Raw genomic sequence first — 21,317 nt, 5'->3', positions numbered from 1 at the left:
TGAAAATTGTCCTCTAAAACATCATTGTGTGAACATTCAAAGGAGGTGAATAGGTTTCCTTCACATTGTCTTTAGAAAGACTTTTTTGGCATTGAGAGAACAAAAATTGAAAGTACAGAGCACTAAAGAAAGCATTAGAAATCAAGGAAGTAGGTTGATACTTTTTTTTTTCCAACAAGTACTTGGGGAGGGGGAATTTTTCTAGTATTATCTGAAGAAATAAAGCAAGGAGAAAACTGCTTACAGAATGCCACTTTAATCTGAATGGGAAAGTGCAAAGCATGCAATTATAAGTGTGTAAAGAGCCAGGAAATAAAGAAGCCAAAATAATGAGAGATTCCTGTAATAGCTAGTGTCACAAAAGTTGCAGTTTCTGTCAGAAGTTTTGGTCTCAAGAGTAATCTTGGAAAGGGGATAAGAAGCCTCAAGAAATAATAACTAGAACTTGGCAAAGAAAGCTCCTTTATGAAAGAGTGCCTGCAGGGCAGAAATAATTGGAAGCGTAGGTTTCCTTCACCCTGACAGGTGCCCCTTGTTTCTACTGGGAGTGGACTCCCTAAAAGACCCCAATGAAGAAAAAATTGTACAGGAAAATCATGGTAGTGTACTTAGGAAAAGGAAAAATAGAAGGGAGACATTAACATAAGTGGACATTCAAACCAGGTCTACTGTGGAGTTAGGAGGTCATTAAAGTAGCTGAGGGTCAAGCTTGCTGTGGCCTGAGTATCTGGTAGGTATTTCTTTGGTTGGTCAGTATAATTATCTCTAGGTTCCCATCTATTTTCTGAGTACTGAGTTCACCTGAGAATATTTTATGGAGATAAGCTTCCTAGTTTCTTGAAGAGCAAAAAGTGTTTGCCCTTTACAAGTATACTTCATCCCCAGGAAGTTTCCAAACTCCTGAAACAAGAAGAGCCAATAAACTGTATGCTAATAAAGAGTAGTCTGGGCATCTTTGCTAGTTTAACTGAGAAGAGTGCACCAATAATTTGGTTTAAGAAAAGAAATCTCCCTGTCCCATCTTTCTTTAAACCAAATCAACTTTCAAATCTTTAAATTTCTATTAATAAATATAGCAGTTACGTAAATATATGTGTATGTGTGTGTGCTTGTGTGTGTGTACCTGTCTATCATTTGTCTTCTTTTTATCTGATTCTAATATCTACTTATTATCTATCAGAATCATCATCTATTTTTATCTATCATCATTATCTATATATTTTCTATTATTATCTATCATCAATGTACTATCACTATCTTCTATCTATAGCTATATCGTCTATCATAATGTATCTACTTATCACACCTATCTATCTGTCTGTCTATGTATCTATCCATCCGTCTATCTATACTCCTATCTATCATCAATCATATACTTATCTTCTATTGTTATGTTGCTAGCTACACAAAGAGAAAACCAAATAAGTGATATAGGATAGATACAGAGGAAAATAAAGGAAGACATAGGAACTAAACACACACAGTTGATTGGTGAACATCTTGTCTCTTAGGGTTATGGTGCATTTCCAAAAGCCTCTGTATATGGGAGATATTAAAGGAATGAAGTTAAGTTTATTGAGACTGATAATAATAGCAGAAAATAAAATTTTAAAGAAATGTCCCCAAACATTTCATTATTCTAGAATTTCTAAATATAATTTAAAAGAGAGTACCTAAATAACTTTGAATTTAGAATGGCTCAAAGGAATCCTTCTGGAGTTTTTTTGTTTGTTTGTTTGTTTGTTTGTTTGTTTGTATTTGCACTTGATTAAAGTTTAAAATCTATTATCCCAGGTCCCCTTCCATATGCACACACCTTCTAGATTTCCCCCAAGAGAACAATATGTATGAGACAAAGAAAGCAGGATGAGGGCAAGCCTGTGGATTCTGTGCTGGCTTCCTCAGACACAGACTTTGAATAACTATAGTGGTGTGTGGTGGGCTCTAGGCATCTTCAAGGACTATAACACCACTGATGTTCATCATACACACTGTGGATCACACTAACCCTAGGTCAGTAACCAGATACTCCACTGCAGAATCTTAAAGAAGCAGCAACTTCCACATTGGCCTCCTTTCTTTCCTCTCAACATGGAGTAGACAAAACAGGGATAGGAAGGACTTATCTGGGCACTTCATGCCTCATCATCCTCAATCAGGTGATAAAAAAGTGTTCAAGTCACATTCTAGGGTAAAATTATGTCTACTTTTATTATTATTATTATTATTAGTAGTAGTAGTAGTAGTAGCAGTAGTAGCAGTAGCAGTAGTAGTAATAGCAGCAGCAGCAATAATAGTAGAAATAGTAATAGTATCAGTATCAGGAGTAAGAGTAGTAGCAGTAGCAATAGTCAGAGCAGTAGCAGTATTTCCGTGTTTCTGTTTTTTAGGGAGAACTGAATAGAGAGACAGACTACATAAATTCCTTTCTGTATGCTTGACCCAGCAAAGCTTCTGACTTCTGGAAAATAATCTTGTGATCTGTTATTTACTCCTCCTTTGATAAACAAACATTGTTCAACTCTAATTAAAGAAAACCTCTTTACTTCATTCCAAATAATTGGTTTTATTTTATTATACAGGAAAGCAACTGAGTATAAATGATAGACTTAATCACAGTAGAAATGATATCATTACAGCCATGAGCTAGAAAGAAAAATGAATGCATCACTTTTTCACCTTTCAAAATTATCTTCAAGTAAATATAAGCGATGACACTGGTAAGATTAATATTGAGGTGTAAAATTCTAAAGGAATAGTTTTACTAGGCTACAGACACTGCTGACGGTTGGAGAGTGTGCCTGGGCTGTTCTTGTAGAGGACCTGAGATTGACTCTCATCATCCCACCTAGAAGCCTCACAACTTTCTATACCTAGAGCTTCAGGGGATCTGACACTCTTTTGTGAGGCTATGAGCTGTGCACAGACAGCCTGGTCGCTGGTTAAGCACAGGCCTTGAACCCTGGTGACACTAAAGGTCAGCAAGTGTTCTGCCATGCCTCCTGGGCCCCTAGCTCCTGTTGGAGCTATAGCCTCCCACAGCCTCCCCCCACCCCTCACACCTAAGGTATGTGGCCATCAGTCATGTAGGCAAAGCCCCAAGCTCCTGGTATTCTGTCTGGACTCTACCCCCACAATTACCTGGCAACAGCCAGGTAGACCCAGTCCCCTATACAAGGGGCTATTGAACCCTCCTCTCTCTCTTGCTTACTCTATTACCCTCTTGCTTTTACTCTCACTTCTTGCCCTCCTGCTCTTACTCCTTCCCCACACCCCATGTAGCCATGGCCGACCTCTACTTCCCTACTCTCTCCCTCTCTGCCCTTCTACAAAAAATGCTTTAAAACCACGGACTGCTTCTTCTCATTGGGATCTGCCATGCTTGAGCAATGGATCAGGTCTTCCTCTAACAAGTCATGCCTGTCTAACCTCCTGCCAGGAAACCTCCAGGTGCTTCAGCCATGAATTCCACCAACCCAAGCCGCCTGCCAGGCAACACAAGGATTCCCTGCAATAACCTACAAGAGCTCTCTCCTCCTACCATTTTCCCCTTGGCCCCAGGCCAGAGTAAGCCCAGGCCCCACTCTGTTCTCAGCTCTTCTGCAACATCCAGAGGTGTCTGAGATGTCGAAAACTGAGGACCTGACATCCCTGGTCTATGTGTGGTTCAGGGACCCCAGCACTGACTCTTCCACAGCACCCAGCGGAGTCTGCGGTGCTAGATAATCTGAGCCAGACTCTGGCAGTTCCCCGAGGGACCGCAGACTGTTCCCGTGTCCCGCCTCACCCAGTGGCCCTAGTCCCATTCCTACCCCACATTCTTTAGTCTCAGAGAATCAGTGGGCACCTGCAAGCACGAGCACATCCCCACACATAGACATATGAGCATTACACAGAATTAAAAATAAAATAAAACAAATAAAGGATGGCTCTTAAGAGAATTTGAAAACAAAGAGGGGTTGAACAATTATATTGCAGGAGTGTTAAGTGATAAAGATAAAATAGAAATTGTAGATTCGGAATATCCTAGGAACAAAAATGTTCAATTAAAATTGGTTTGGTATGTCAGACAATTATTAACAATAAATTAGATATAAGGATTTAAAAATTAAATTAATTACTGAAATTTTTTTATGATCTAAGGAGCTAAGATGGGCAGTGCTATCATATATGAAGAAATTGAGGCTGTGAAAAAGGAAGGTTAGAATAATGAGATAATCAGTAAAAAGTACAGGGCAAGGAAGTTTTGCCTTCCTTTTGCGATTATAATATAATATAATTATATAATATATATGCAAATATATAAACATACACATACACACACACACACACACACACACACATATATATATATATATATATATATATATATATATATATATATAGCCTGCTCAGTCTACATAAGATTCCTTGTATTCATGCTTTTGTTGATGATGATTTGTTATTGTGTAACTAGTTGCTGTGATATTCCCTAGAAAAGACTATCTCTTCAACTCAGCACTTCTTAGTTGCCTGTAGTTGACTGTGTGAAGTAGGGCCTTTCGTGTGTCCACTTCAACATGTCTACTGTTGTCTTGCAAGGCAAGGATTTAAATGTCACAATATTTGGTTGCAAACTATTCCACTAGCATTCACCATGTGCTAGTTCTTTATGGGTTTATGTGTTGCATCAAATCTTGAAATGGTTTGTATATATTAGGCCCAGGGAATAGCACTATTAGAAGGTGTGGCCCTGTTGGAGTAGGTGTATCACTATCTGTGTATGTTATATATCTCTCATTCTAGATGTCTAAGAGTCAGTCTTCCACTAGCATCCTTCAGATGAAGATGTAGAACTCTCAGCTCTCCCTGCACCATGCCTGCCTAGATGTTGCCACCACCCCACCTTGATGATAATGCAATGAACCTCTGAACCTGTAAGCCAGCCCCAAATATATGTTGCCCTTTATAAGATTTGCCTTGGTAATGATGTCTGTTCACAGCAGTAAAACCCTAACTAAGACAGAAGTTGGCACTAGGGACTGAAGTATTGCTGTAATAGTGCTGACCATGCTTTTGTTTGTAAGAATGTGGATTTGGGGATTTGGATTTGGAAAGCATTGTAATGCTTTAAGTGGGGATTAATGGGCTATCCTAGAATGAATATGGAAGACTTTGTGGCTGTGAGTGATGCTCATGCACGGACACGGAATAAGGTCAATGGGTGGAAGGGCACCATAGTCTTCTTTTTGAACTATGCTTTTTTAAATGCCTGGTCTCTTGCTGCTTTGTGTCCATAATTTAAGAAAAGTTGATGATAAGTATAGAACTGTTAAAAAGAAAAATATTTCATCACAAGTCATAAAAATAAACCAAATGGTATTTCCTACACATTTGAGCCAAAGAAATGACCTTTCAATTTCGGACAGTTACTGAATATTTCTAAGTAAAAGTTCATGACCTTATGTTTAATACAAGAAGTGTTTGTATTATTTTTCAACTCCTTGAATACTTGTTGTTTTACAAAAAAAAAAAAAAAAAAAACTTAAAAGATTAACCATGGTTACATCGGCAACTATTTTACTGACTCTAGAAAAGACCTGCATGGTGAAAGACACTTGAAAGTTTTATAATTGTGTCTGTCTTATCTCTCAGGTTGAACCTGGGTTCTTCCCTATCAAAATATATTTTTCAAAAACTCATTAATAAAATATGATCCATACTAAATTTATTATTTATATTTTGATCATTGATTAAGTTTATTTTACATATTTATTCTCAAAATTAATGCTTGATATAAATTAAGACAAAAATATTTTCCATTGTAACAGTAACATCACAAAGCAAATTAATTTTCAGTATTATCAGCACTCTGTTCTTTATTCATACACAGTTCAATAGATTCATTTTTTATTATATATATATATATATATATATATATATATATATATATATATATTTACAAGATATATATAAAACAAGATCCAGTTATCCCTAAGGCTCAACTCAACTATGACCCACATTTAAGATCTTGTTTTCTAATGATTCCAAAACATTCTATAAACAAGTCCTTTGAATTTCCTTTAAAAGGGAGCTTGCTGTCTCTTGTAATCATGGTAATGGTATGAATCTAGGTTGGCTGTTTGAACTGCTTTTGTGAACTAAATTGCAACAGCGATGAAGGTGGCGATGCCCACATCCTGCATCTTACTTCTCAATTTACTGATTTCTATGATTATAAAACTAAGCTCAGGACATACTGTGGTTAATGAAAAACACATGCCTTTCCTACACGGCTGGCAATTGCCTGCCAGCCAAGCATCAGATAGATGAAAATGAGGTCCATGCCCAGACATCTAGCTCCCAGCTCCCTTTTCTGAATATCATAGGCACTTAGGGGAACCCAGAAAAAAAAATTTCTAGCTTGCTTAGGCTCAGCAGCACCACTAGGCTAACCCGGAGATGTAAGAGCAATACTTAGTTGCTATTAGTTTCATTCAAGAACATTTTTGGGTTTTTGTTTGTTTGTTTGTTTTGTTTTTTCTCATTCAATAAAATATGGCAGACCTCCTTTTGTTGTTGCTAAGCACATAGTCTTAGGTTGCAATAACACTACCTTCAGAGTGCCTCTTCATTTCCACCAAGCCTATCGTAAATCTTCAGTGAATTCATGGTCTTATAAGAGGCGCTAAATATGTTTTGAAAATACTTATTTATGCCCAACTCAGAATCCATAATTGAAGCTGGTCTCAAAGGGGGAAAAACACAGAACATTGGAATACCCATCTGTGAGACTAACTGAGGTCCTGCCTCAAGCACATGAGTGACTGCATGAAAACCACATGCCTTGAGGGAACCTTTACCACAAAACCATGGCTGAGAATAGCAGCTGGATGCTCCCATGCTCCTGTCCTAACAAAGCCAAGACATGAGCTTTTATTTTTCATCTCCTTTCACCAGCCCCGATGTGAAAGCCTTACTCACTCCAAAGTCTCTTGGACAGCTCTATCTCTCTGTACCACATTAGAATTTCAAGTCATCCTTCCCTCCAGCAGCTCTTGTCTTTGCCAATATGTTAAACAGGAGAGAAATTTAAATGAGTTGAGTTGAGGTCTTTTTTTTTTTTTTTTTGGTCAGAAATGTAAATAGTAATAAACCATATAATCAAGGATCTGGTCAAAAATAATATCCTTTAATTTTGCTTCTGCTCATGTTGAACATGTGCTTACACAGCCAGGCAATTACACTAAGTGATTCTATGTAAGGGCTAAAAACAATACTGAATGACAAATATAACTCTGAGTATGATTGAAATGCACATATGGTAATATTAAAATTACTGATATAAAACAAGAAGGAGAAAGCACAAAATAACGAACTCATCAGTGATGATTATAGTTAAATTTGTGAGAAAATCTGCAGGTGTCACAAACTCACCTTGCTCATGATTCGTTACATTTAATTATAACTCTTTGAAGGTGGCAAATAATCAAATACATAAGATAAAGTGAAAAAGCATTCAAGTGTTATACTGCATGAATAGTGTATGATCAATGTTACAATATCAATGCTGTAGTATGAAAAATACTTTGATGACTTAGAATTAGCTAAACACGTTTGTTTTAATCAAATGATTTGGCTTTCATAATTCTGGAGCACTTGTTATTTGGAACATCAAACTTGGTTTAAAACCAGTGTAATTAGCCAAGGTTGGCAGAGTTTCCATGGATAGAATACATGTGGCTGGTCATTTGGAATGTACAGGGCTCTACCATTCAGTTGTAGCTCTTGTGTTTATTCTTCAGGATATTAGGAACTATGGAGATACAAATGAGCTCATAAGAGTGCTGGAACTCTATGAATGGCTCCCTTCCTTAACAATAATTAGACTTGTTTGATCCCCTCAGATGCTACTCGCAGTGCTAAGAATTTCACTCTCTCCCTCATACTAATCAAGACGCTTTGAAAGTCTATGTTGATTTCAGAAACTGGCACAATATACACTTTCTGACAAACAAGCAATATAAGCCAAATGCTCTTCGGGACTCTTGGAAAAAATACAATAGTAAAGAAAAAACATATAGATAGCTTGCCCCCAGGCAGTGTGAATTCTACTCTGAATTTATCAAATTTAAAGTCTGGGACAGTTTTGTTTTACGTTGGCTACTAATGCTCTTTTGAAACTGTCTGGCTATTCAAAAAAATGTCCTTTCCTTTGGAGGGGCTGTATTTGCTCATTAAAACGTCAAGCTCCGTTCTATTTTTTTTTAAAGAGTTATTTATTTATTTATTTATGTGAGTACACTGTAGCTGTCTTTAGACACAGCAGAAGAGGCCATCGGATCTCATTACAGATGGTTGTGAGCCACCATTTGGAACCTGAACTCCAGACCTCTAGAAGAGTAGTAAGTGCTCCTAACCGCTGAGCCATCTCCCCAGCTCCCAATTCCCTTATTCTTAAATATGAAACATGCCTTAAAGAAATGAGCAATATTTGTATGTGTGCCAGATGCATATTTCTTTCATTTTATTTTATCCTCACACCTGTACAAGAGATAGTGCTGGTGTGAGTACTGAAACTTTAGTCAAGCCATCTGGGAAAAGGAAGATTGATAATGGACAACAAACTCTGTGAGCTCATATGTTCATCAGCCCTGCTGTGTCTAGAGGGCATTGTTTCCCTGGAGTCCTCTATCCCCTCTGGCTCTTACAATCTTTCCATCTCCTCTTCCACATCTCATTTAGGAATGTGTGTTGCAAGGCCTTTCACTCTCTACACATTGTTCACCTGTGGGTTTCTATATTTCTTCTCTGATAATGGCTCATCAAGCCATTGATCATATTTGCCTTTCCAGACGGCTTCTTTTTTTTTTTTTTTTTTTTAGGTATTTTGCTCGTTTACATTTTCAATGCTATCCCAAAGGTCCCCCATACCCACCCCCCCCAATCCCCTACCCACCCACTGCCCCTTTTTGGCTCTGGTGTTCCCCTGTACTGGGGCATATAAAGTTTGCAAGTCCAATGGGCCTCTCTTTGCAGTGATGACCGACTAGGCCATCTTTTGATACATATGCAGCTAAAGACAAGAGCTCCCGGGTACTGGTTAGTTCATATTGTTGTTCCACATATAGGGTTGCAGTTCCCTTTAGCTCCTTGGCTAATTTCTCTAGCTCCTCCATTAGGGGCTGTGTGACCCATCCAATAGCTAACTGTGATCATCCACTTATGTGTTTGCTAGGCCCCGGCATAGTCTCACAAGAGAGAGCTATATCTGGGTCCTTTCAGCAAAATCTTGCTAGTGTATGCAATGGTGTCAGCATTTGGAAGCTGATTATGGGATGGATCCCTGCATATGGCAATCACTAGATGGTCCATCCTTTCGTCACAGCTCCAAATTTTGTCTCTGTAACTCCTTCTATGGGTATTTTGTTCCCATTTCTAAGAAAGGGTAAAGTGTCCACACTTTGGTCTTCGTTCTTCTTGAATTTCATGCGTTTGGCAAGTTGTATCTTATATCTTGGGTATCCTAAGTTTCTGGGCTAATATCCACTTATCAGTGAGTACATATTGTGCGAGTTCCTTTGTGATTGGGTTACTTCACTCAGGATGATACCCTTCAGGTCCATCCATTTGCCTAGGAATTTCATAAATTCATTTTTTTAATAGCTGCAAGCTCTGTTCTTAACTGTGCATATTTTCCATCATGCTTTTCTAGAAGCAAGTATTTTGAGAACACAGAAAAGACAAATTTCAATAAAGTAAATAAAAAGGTTAGTTGTCTTCAAAATAGTTGTACTTCTCCAGTAAACTGTACAACATTAAATTTTCATGAGTGTAGCTGAGGTGTCTATTCAGGGCTGCAAGACAAGAACTCGACCATTGAGTAATATCTGTAAGCAAACAGCAGTTTTTAAAATGGTTTATCTTTAGTAGTCATCCTCTAGACCCCATAAATAATAATTTAACATTATTTTATATATTAATATATTTGCAAATTGTATAGTTTTGCTTTAACATATGAATTTGATAATTTCATTTTAATATCCTTTCATAAAGGAAAGCCTTCAAATACCTCAAGTGACTTGAATATATATTCTCCATCTATCTCTCTATTATATTTACTAGGTACAGATATGGGTTTTATTTTTCAATAACTTTCCTCACAGTAGAAATGCATTTAGAATTAAATTATTCAAATTTTTGTCAGTAGAAATAAATGAAATATGCCTATAATAATTCCAGTCCTTAGGAGAAAATGTAGTTTAATTTCTAAGACAGAACTGTCTAGAAAGATTGCTCGTTTAACGCTAAAGTATTTGTTGAAACTGTGTTGCTTGTGACTCTTGAAAACAAGACTATAACTTTAAAGGCAACTACATAGCTTCCTGCTTAAGTTCTTATGAAAATTTTTACTGCATTTTATGTCATATTTTGACTTTAAAGAAAGGAAAGTTTCATAGTTAGGGTTTCTATTACTCTGAAGACACACAATGACCATGACAACCCATAAAGATACACTATTGATTGGAGCTGGTTTAAAGTTCAGACATTTAATCCATTATCATCATGGTCGGAAGCATGGTGGCAAATAGAAAGAAATGGTAACTGAAAGTCCTACACTTGATCAGCAGGCAGCAGAAACAGAGAGAGAGGAGAGGGAGAGAGACAAGGCGTGGCTTGAGTTTCTGAAACCTCAAAGCCCACCTTTGGTGACAAACTTTCTTCAACAAAACCGTTCCTGCACCAACAAGACCACACCTCTTAATAGTGTCATGGGCTTTGGCCGTCCATTTTCCTTCAAAGTACCACACAAGGCTTCTGCTCCACATAGTGGTACACACTGATCTGCTGAGCACTAGAAACAGAAAGCCAAAAGAGTATCAGGTGTGAAACCACACATAATAAGACAGTCATGCAAGAACCAAGTCAGAAAAATAACCCAAGTAACAGCCACAATTGTAAAGGAATCCCTACACATCTGGTGAGAATATTCTTTTCTTACATTTTACTTAATGGTATCTGTTATCCAGAGACAATCAGTGAGGAACACAGTTTTTCAAAGACTGTATGGATAAATGACAAAAGGCTTCATATACTGCTTCATAATGTTGTATGATACTGGGGATGCTGAGAACTCCACATGTACAGTTTGACTTGGTTTATACAGATTCAATATCTCCCATAAAATATATAATATTACATTATATTTATTCACATATAACCTGTAATATATGATATATTTCATATCTATATAAACTATATACTATATGTACACACACATACATATTTTTTTTCATTTAAGACAGATTAATCACAAACATGTCTAAAACCTCCTGAGTACCAGAAAGGACATTTATCCTCAACTGAATCCTTTTCCTAAAATCAATGTTAAAGTTTAAAAACTTCAATGTATTCATGGTAGTCAATTCATCTGCCAACTGAGGTTTGTCCCCAGGCAAAAATTGCATGATTATAAGATATATATATGGATAAATTTAGCAGCTTTAATAATAAGGAACTGATTAAAAATTTATTTAAATACGATTGAGAATGAAATTACTGATTGATAAATAAAAGGTCTTATGTGATCTCAATATACCAAAGCAACTGAAATGTGAATATGTGTATCCATCATATTTTGTAATAATAGATGATAATTGACAGAACAAAATATCATTGTAGTGACTTACAGTAAAGTAGTATCATATGAGTAAATTAGAAAGCATTCTACATGTTTTGTTTTATATAAATGTTTATATTAAGTAAAAATGAATGGGCTCAATTTAATTTAAAGAATATATCAAAAGCTTATAAATTAAACACTGACTGATCACACTGGCAGAAGGAAATGCATTTGGAGGAAGAAGAAATGAATGAAGACATAGAAAAGTATCCCATCGCTCAAAAATCCTTAGGCATCCAATCTGTCTTATGTTGAAATAAATTATATTTTCTGAAAGAAAATATTTTAAGTAAAAGGCACTGAGTGCATCTCTTTCTTTCTCACAATGGCTTTGATGAGAACCACATTTGAATTTGTTTTCTGGGACAAACTGAACTCTGTCTCTACCATCTTTTGCATTTATTGGACAGTTCAATAAAGTAGAATTCTGTTGTAGATGTATTAATGGCATTTTGCTACTGAATGGTTCTCTAATTACTTGTTATACTGGACCTACAAAAAATAAATAATTTATTCCCTACTCTGTCAGTGACTTAAACATTTGGAGATTTTTAAAAGTTTATAACTAATCTATTTAAAACAAGCTTTAAAAAAAGTAATAGTGAAGGGAAGTCCAAATAAAAGACTTAAAAATCTGATTATTATTATCAAAATGACTGCATACTTAAGGGATTACATGGTAATAAGTGAGACTATGGAAATACAAACAAACATAGAAAAGTAAACGTTAAGTTTGAAAATATCACTAAATCTTATTTATTGGCAATTTTATTATCATTTTTCTTTCATTGATCTATACCAGGAAAAATCAATAAAGTATTCTACCATGAAATATGACATTTGTCATCTACATTTCACAAATGAATAGATTTCTTAACATTCAGATATACAATTGACACACACAATAAAAATAGGAAAAGTTTTACAGTTCAGCAGCCTTATTCCATGTTTAACACTGAGTTGAAAGTCAACACTTTTTTTTCCAGAGATGAAATTGTCCTACAGATCACTAAATAGTTCTCAGAAATGAAAACTACAATCTATGTAGTTTTGAAACAATGCAGTTAATTTATGTAACCTTTGGTTATCTGCACGAAATATTATATCAGACCAACAAAGTAAGCTAAAATACAACAGTTGTGATAGACTCATACACACTATATTTCTTTCCTATGCAGGCTCTTCTCTACCATGATAATCTTTTGAGATACAGCAAAAACATGTTAATAAAAACATAAGTAAGATATTTTACAAGAGCTACATAATGGGAGTGTATGTGTGTGAGTGTGTGTGTGAAAGAGAGAGAGATAGAAATAGAGATAGAGAAAGGGGGAGTATGAAGTTCCATAAAGAGAAAAATTTAACATTGTGTAATTTAAAATTTGTGTCCCCTTCACAAGCTAGCAGTTCTGAGGCTTAAAGTTATCAATAGCACTCAGAACCAAAGCACCACTAAATTAACTTCAACAAAGTATTACCACATCTTAGTAACAATAATGTTGGCCAACATAATCTTTTGCTCTTAATTTAAGGGCTAAAACCCATGGGTAAAATGAGAGCAATTTTCTCAAAAGCTAGCCCACTTCTTTTAAGTAGTGAATGGTACAAGGTGCTGAAGAGAATTTTTTAAAAAACATCTTACTCTTCATTCCTTGTTTAAAGAAACATTATGTTGTGTCTGTAAAGGTTTGTACTAAATGTTAAGATTGAAAAAATGATTATAATTGCCCAGCAAAACAGTAAGAATTTACTGAACCAATAGAAATATATACACTTTTAAAGTATTATATAGATTATTACAACAGATTTGGTTGATCAATAGAGATGGATCTATTCCAAGACATACTGTGCACTCTAGAAGTGCATTTTCCAAGCCTGGATAGCAACAGGCCATACATATACATTTCTCCCCATATATACATTTAAAACGAACTACACTTGTAATTGTGGCACATTAAGAGAAATCAACAGCAGCTAACAATACAAAAGGCAGTTATTATATTTGAAAGTTGAATGGACATGTGTCTTCAGTTTGCATAGTTTCATGCATGTATAGTATATATGAAGGGCACAATTACTTGTCTCCTTAGCAAAACCCAATAAGAGCATGTATGATTTTATCACATGGCTTGGATGCAAAATGAATAGTTTATTTCTGGACTTTTCTATTAATATTTTAATACTATAATTGATCATGAATAGTTGTTATTAAGGATAGATGAGTGTGACACATGTGTAGAAAACAGAAAATACCAGGAAGAAAGACATAATAACTTAATGTAGAAAGGCAGTGACTTACCCAAGACAGATATAATTTCTATACCTAAAGATGTTTAGAAGATATAAAAAATGTCCAGTCTCTTTGGTTTTATTTTTTCTGTCTTTAGATTATAATTGAGAGACATATTTATTTATTTATTTATTTATTTATTTATTTATTTATTTATTTATTTATTTATTCATTCTTCATTCATTCATTTATTTTAAAAATAGCACCACGCTACACATGTTGCTATTTTGAAGATTGTGTACTAAGCATAATTATCTGTAATCAGGGAATCTAGCTCAATTGGCAGAGTACTTGTCTACCAAATGGGGCTCTGCAGCACATAGAATGGGACATGGTAAGCAATGCCAGTAATCCTAGCACTGAGAGGTGATCACAACTACATGGAAAGTTGGAGACTATCTTTTGGACTATCTTCAAAATGAATTCGTAAAATAATTAAAATGAAGGCTATTTTCAAATGAGTCTTTTATTCTTTCATTTTGTATGAAGGACAAAGGTTTTTCATATTTGCTAACTACATGATATGTGGAGAATATGATTCATCCTTTAAAATAACTGTAGAAATGATTCTAGGACTGAGTGTCAAATACACAAATTTGACATGCCACAATATTTGCATATAACAAAATCAATAACCTGTTCTATACTTTATATCACCCATGATTATAATAAAGCATGGATTTTTTGCTGCATTATTTAAGTAAAGCTTTTTAGATATTATGTTCTCATATACCTTTTTTATCTGAGGAGTCTTTAACATTGCTCCAGTTATATGAAGGTGTGAAATGAGTATTCATATAAAACTGATGTATTGTTTTTGATGATAAATCATAAAACTACTAATTTTTAATCATTTTCTTAGCATAAATTTAATTTCAATCATTTATTAAAAATAAGAACATAGTAAAAATATAGATATGTTTATTTCATTAAAAATTCAATCCTGAATAAATACTCCAAGATTTAAACAAATTTAATGCATTTCTGAATTGATCAATATTTTGATTTTATAATCAGTCCTCAGTTTTGAGAATATTGCTTCACAATATTCTCAATATCCTTCATTACAAAATGACAGAAGTATGCTTAGGGCCATGTTGAAAATTGTTAGAAAATCTGTCCTAATTGCAATTCAAAATGTGTTTAGTGATTTTTTTTTAAGTGAAACTCAAATCAGCACTTTAAACATCCATTTTAAAGTCAAATATTCAAACAGAATACAATCCAATGATACAATCTAATTTGACACATGTTGAGGTAGAAGAATATAAAAAGTCTCTCTGTTCTGTAATTAAATCATCACATGTCTACAAGAGCAGAAGATTTTCATGCACAGTGAAACAATGCAATTCAGAGCACACAATCATCTTGAATTTCAGTTCTAATATTTAGGCAGAATCTCTGAATCCTGTGTAGCAAAGGGTGATAGTCTGCACAATGTAAGTATACACTGAGTGTTCAGAACCAAGGAGACAGTGAAATCACTGTGCCACCAGAAACATTCTAAATTCATTATACTATATTAAAATTGCTATTTATTAATAATATTTTGATCATTTTCCTAACCTTTACTTTCCAGATCTTTTCTCCAAACCACGCTACCTTCCCAACTTCATGGTATTTTTCTTTTGAGAAAATGAAAAAAAAATACAAACAAAATATAAATTAGAATATATATATATATAAAACAAGCACAAAAATCAATAAGACAAAAATATAAAAACAAAACCAGAGCCTGTTTTAGGTTTACCAATTACTCCTCAGTTGGTCCCTGCCAGGAAATGTGGCTGATAGACCCAGTAGCACCAATCAACTACAAATAAATTTTTGGACAGGGATGAGGCTTATATTCCCTTTTTCTCCCTAGTGCTGGCAGTTTTATCTCATTTGAAGATATCTAGGGCATGGTGTCACCATATTTGTGAGTTCATATGTATATTAGTCTAAGTGGGTATAAAAAACACTGCGTCTTTGGAGTCAGGTTAAGGATATGTGGTCCTATGTGAAGTTCTTGATCAATTTAAATTTGAGTTTTATGCAGGATTATCAATATCATCTAGTTTCACTCTTCTACTTGCAGCCTACCCAGTTTTATAAGCATGATTTGTTGAAAATGCTTTCTTTTGTTCAGTGTGTATTTTTTTGTTTCTTTCTTTCTTTGTAGACATCTATAGGTAAGTTTGTCTAGGTTTTCAGTTTGATTTCAGTGGACAAGGAGAAATATTTCTATTCCAATACCATATTGTCTGTATCACTATGGCTCTTTAATACTACTTAAAATATCAGATAGATATACCTCCAAACAGTTCTTTCATTATTAGGCATTGTTTTAGCTACTCTGGGTCATCTTTGTTTCCATAGGATGTTGGAAACTGTGGTGCGTTTGTCCTTTCTTTCCTTCTTTCTTTCCATCTTTCTTTCTTTCTTTCTTTCTTTCTTTCTTTCTTTCTTTCTTTCTTTCTGTCTGTCTGTCTGTCTGTCTGTCTGTCTGTCTGTCTTTCTTTCCTTCCTTCCTTCCTTCCTTCCTTCCTTCCTTCCTTCCTTCCTTCCTTCCTTCCTTTCTTCCTTCCAATTTCTGTTGAGATGTGGTTATACTTGGTTTTTAAATAATTATTGCCACTCGGTTCTCAACATTTTTTCTTGGCAAATTTTACATGACCCTGACCCACTGAATTCAGTTACTCTGTTTGAAGTTGAAATCTACAGAGAAATGGGGATTTAAAGAATCATATTTTTTTTAAAGGATTGCACGTGTTTAATATATACAAAAATGTTCATGGTATTTTAATCTGTTATTTATTTATTTATTTATTTATTTATTTATTTATTTATTTATTTATTTATTTATTTAGTGGATGTTTGTTTGTTTGTTTTAAACTCCAAATTTTATTCCCCTCCTGTCTACCCTCCAAGTGTTCTTCATCCCGTACCTCCTTCCTGTACCCCTGTCTCCACGAGGATGTCCCCCACCCCACCCCACCAGACCTCTAAACTCCCTAGGGGCTCCAGTCTCTTGAGGGTTAGGTTCATCTTCACTGTCTGAACCCAGATCCTACAGTCCTCTGCTGCATATGTGTTAGAGGCTTCATGTCACCTGGTGTATGCTGCCTGGTTGGTGTTCCAGTATCTCAGAGATCTTAGAGGTCAGATAAATTGAGACTACTGGTCTTCCTATAGGTTCACCCTCTTCCTCAGCTTCTTCAAGCTTTACCCTAATCACAGGGATCAGCAACTTCTGCCCATTGGTTGGGTGAAATATCTGCATCTGACACTTTCAGCTGGTGTTGGGTCTTTCGGAGGGCAGTCATGATAGGTCCCTTTTTGTGAGCACTCCATAGTCTCAGTAATAGTGTCAGGTCTTGGGACCTCTCCTTGACCTGGATCCTTATTTTTTTAAATAGTTTCATAAAACACACATACAGAAGGTCATGTCTTTATCTACTGTACCTTAGCTTCCATCTTTAAAATGAGCTAAATACCTCATGGGATTGAAGTGAAAATATACTCAGTTAGTAGTAAAAAATATAATTCAACCCATTTAAATTGCAAATGCTAAACCATCTGTAGTTATAATCCATACATATGAATAAATAAATTCATTCACATTATGAATGGATCAAAGAAAGTTGGAATGTTATTTAGACAACTAAATATTAGAAATATAGAGAATTAAAAGTCATTCATCTGATAGAAACACATAATCTTCCTATTCACATTTTCAATAAACTTATAAGAAATACTGTTTTGATGCATCAATGTGACATTTGAGATACACAGACATATTTTAAATAACTAAAATGGCCAAGATGCGAGTCTAGAGTTTATATTTTCAAAATACTCTAACATATGCCAAGGTATAGCACTGCTATATGCTTAATACACTAAAACTGCATTGGAAAGAGAGTGGGTGAAGTGGCTTTTCAAATCCAATCCTACCCCTTTGGCTTAAGAAAATATGATAGCAAGAATTTGCTTTTCAGTGAAATGAGTATTTACTGTGTAGAAGCCTGAGGCAAGGCACTATTCTGACTTCTTTATCCAGCTATAGGAAACCTAGAGAGAAAATATTGCCTGTCTTTTACTGAAGGAAAATCCATGATATAGAAAAGCTATGAAGATAAGCAAGGATTTCAGGAATTCAGAATATTCAGACATATGAAACCTTATTGTCAGGGCAGACATCATTGCCATATTTTAAATTTCAATATGGGCAATGCTACACAAAGGAAGTAGGGAGAAAGAAGAGAAGGAAGAAAAGAAAGATGATCAAGAGGAATATCTTTCTCAAAATGACATTTCCCCAAAGGCTATTGAAATGCATTATAGCCTCAGAAAGATACAGCATATTATCACCTAGTGCTTTTCGGAACTGTGAATATGAACATTTGTTAAATAAATTTTGATATTTTTTTCTCTTTTTGAAGAAAAAAAAATACTTTAGCCAAGACACCAGGATGTCAAACATTTATTATGAATTCATTATATGTCATGAACTGCCCTAAACACATGGCACTGTGGCATTTAATCCTCAGAAGCACTTTGCTTGGCAGAAGCTATTGGTGAAATAGAAACCTGCAGTTGGTGAAGTTAAGTCACTCTCTGAGGTTATACTGAAACCTTTGCAGGAAGGTTCAACAGGTGGGAGCTCCTTCTTTGTCTTATGTTTTCATTGCAGATGAAAGAGAACAATTGTAATGAGACAAAAACTTCATTCATCACACTGTGTGCAACCATTTAATTTCCACAGCATTACACAGAAAGGGACATCCCCCCCCACCCCAGGATAAATATTTAAACCTCCCCCAAAAAAATGTTTTTAAAAAAATTGTAAAATTACCATATCAATTGGCCAGATCACCCAGTACTCCCAGAGACTAAACCACCAACCAAGGAGTGTATAGGGAGGGAATCCATGGCTCCAAATACTTATGTAGCAGAGGATGGCCTTGCCTGACAGCAGTGGAAGGGAAGGCCCTTGGTCCTGTCTAGGTTTGATGCCCCAGAGTAGGGGAAGGCTGGAGTGGTGGTGGCAGCAAAGGGTGGATGGGTTAGGGAGCACCCTCATAGAGGCAAAGGAGAGGGGAAAGAGGACAGATGTGGGATGGGAGGTTTGTGGAGGGGTAGCCAGAAAGTTTGAGATGTAAATGAATGGAATGATTAATAAATAAAAAAAATGCAAAAAAAATTAAATTGGGCACCATCAGCAACAGCGGCACTTTGTATTAAGTAATCACAACTCACCAATCCTTAATTATTTGCATTGGTCTATCCAAATGACACTGCTGGCACAGTCCAGTTCCATTTTACATATGATTATTGAGACTGAAATAATAAAAGCTATACATAAGTCTTGCAAAACCACAAAGGAAGTAAATGTGTAAGCTCATGTTAGAATAATTATCTTTTAGTTTCAAGGTCATCATCTCAACTAGATGTTTACATTAAGAAATTTCAAGCATCTGGGGCTGGAGAAATGGCTGGGCAGTTAAAAGCATTGTCTGCTCATAAGGATTATTCAAGGTTTGATTCCTAACACCACATGATGGCCCACAACTATTTATATCTCCAATTCCAGGGCATTCAAAGCCTTCTGTTGGCTTCTGTGGGTACTGTACTCATGTCGTGCATGGCCACACATGCAGACAAAATACCATCACGTATAAAATGAAAATAATCTTTCCTAATAAAAAAAAATCAAATGGTTCCATATTTAATCACTCACTTTGAAATAGAATAAAATCCACCAGCAGAAACACATATGAAATAAAATACTCTGGATTGTTTAGTTATGTATGCTCTTAGCACTTGACCAAACCCATTTATTGAATTTGTAGCCAAAGAGCAAAGTTTGTTCAAAATTGAATACCATGGTTAAGTTTATTTTGAATATAACATGTAGGTCACCTTCTGAGCATATCACTCTATTCATAACTTACTTACATAGTATAGAGGCTCCATTGCACTACAAGATTGATTACCTAGGGGTGTCATTAAATGAAGTGAAAAGCCAAATTCTTTATCTCAAGACCATCTGATGGGACTTTGCTGACAGGATACTTTTATTTCAGGTTGGCACTGCAGGGTAAATTTTCATTACTTAGCAATTCCTTGCAAATTTTGCTCACATTGTGCTGGTATGAACCGTAAGTCCTTTGAAAGGACCTGACAAGATAAAAGAGCTGTTCCAAGAACTTCTCTTTCAATCTCCCATGTAAGTGATCAGAATTTTATACAGGAACTATAAGAGCCCATAACGACACCTGGTGTTTGCTTTTCCATTTCCCAGTTGACCAATGTGATAGATACATATGTAAGGCCATGCTCTCCTCTGCTGTCCTTGATGAAGAACACATTAACTTGTCACTAGTTTGACTGTTGGGTACAACAATGAATTATTCACCCAGAAATCTGGAAAGAGAATTTCATTATCTGCTGGTAATGTTGGGACTTTTACTTTAATGGATGAGCCTAGATCAGTTTTCTCTTATATTTCATAAAGAATCCCTTTAAAAGCAGATCATCAGGGGAAAACAAAGTTCTCACTAAGCTAGTCTGCATTTAAATTTATATGTAAGACAAATCCAGACTCAAATCTAAAATCCAAAAGTGATTTAAGCAATAACTTTTAAAATTATAATTCAATGGTGTCTCATATGTATGTTTTCAAAATGCTTCATAATACAATTAATTGCTGGGTAAAAGAAAACATTAGTCTATCAACAGCATGGTACAGGAATTATAGAATTGGATTTTAAATTATTTGACTATAATTTATGACCTTAGTCAGTGGACTACACAGCCCAGTTCTCAAAAGATTTACTTAGAGCTTATAGAAATGTACTTTTCAAATAATAGCTATCTAAAAGGCAAAACATATAAACACCTTCTAAATTATGATGTGTACAAAATGGCAGTATTGCAGTTGATAGCACTAATGAGAAATGCCATTTATTAAGTTTCTAGTCTATTCTAGGCTTCCAACTGAACAAAATACCTGACAAGAATATTCAAAAGAAGATATGATATTTGTGTTATTTATAATTACTTAAAATTTATGGACAATAGTGAAGTCTGAAATTAAATAATTATGTAACAGAAATGATGAAGAAGTGAATCAAGTGTGTTCTGCCTAGCTCAAGAGATCCTAACCCTAATGTTCAATTGTGGGAATCTATGAGAAGTGAGGCACAAGAAGAGCCTGTTAAAAATACTGTGAATTTTCACTTTGTCCCCTCACACAAAAATCTTTCATTGATAGATTCTTTCAAATGTAGAACGACTATTCTGCGTCATCCTTGCTTCTGGCTATCCTTAGATGTTTACTTCTCAAAATCTGACATTCAGACCAGACATACATTACTGGCT

The sequence above is a fragment of the Mus musculus genome, chromosome 6 (assembly GCF_000001635.26).
Source record: "Mus musculus strain C57BL/6J chromosome 6, GRCm38.p6 C57BL/6J".
NCBI classification, from domain to species: domain Eukaryota; kingdom Metazoa; phylum Chordata; class Mammalia; order Rodentia; family Muridae; genus Mus; species Mus musculus.
Note: the sequence above shows the minus strand (reverse complement) of the source record.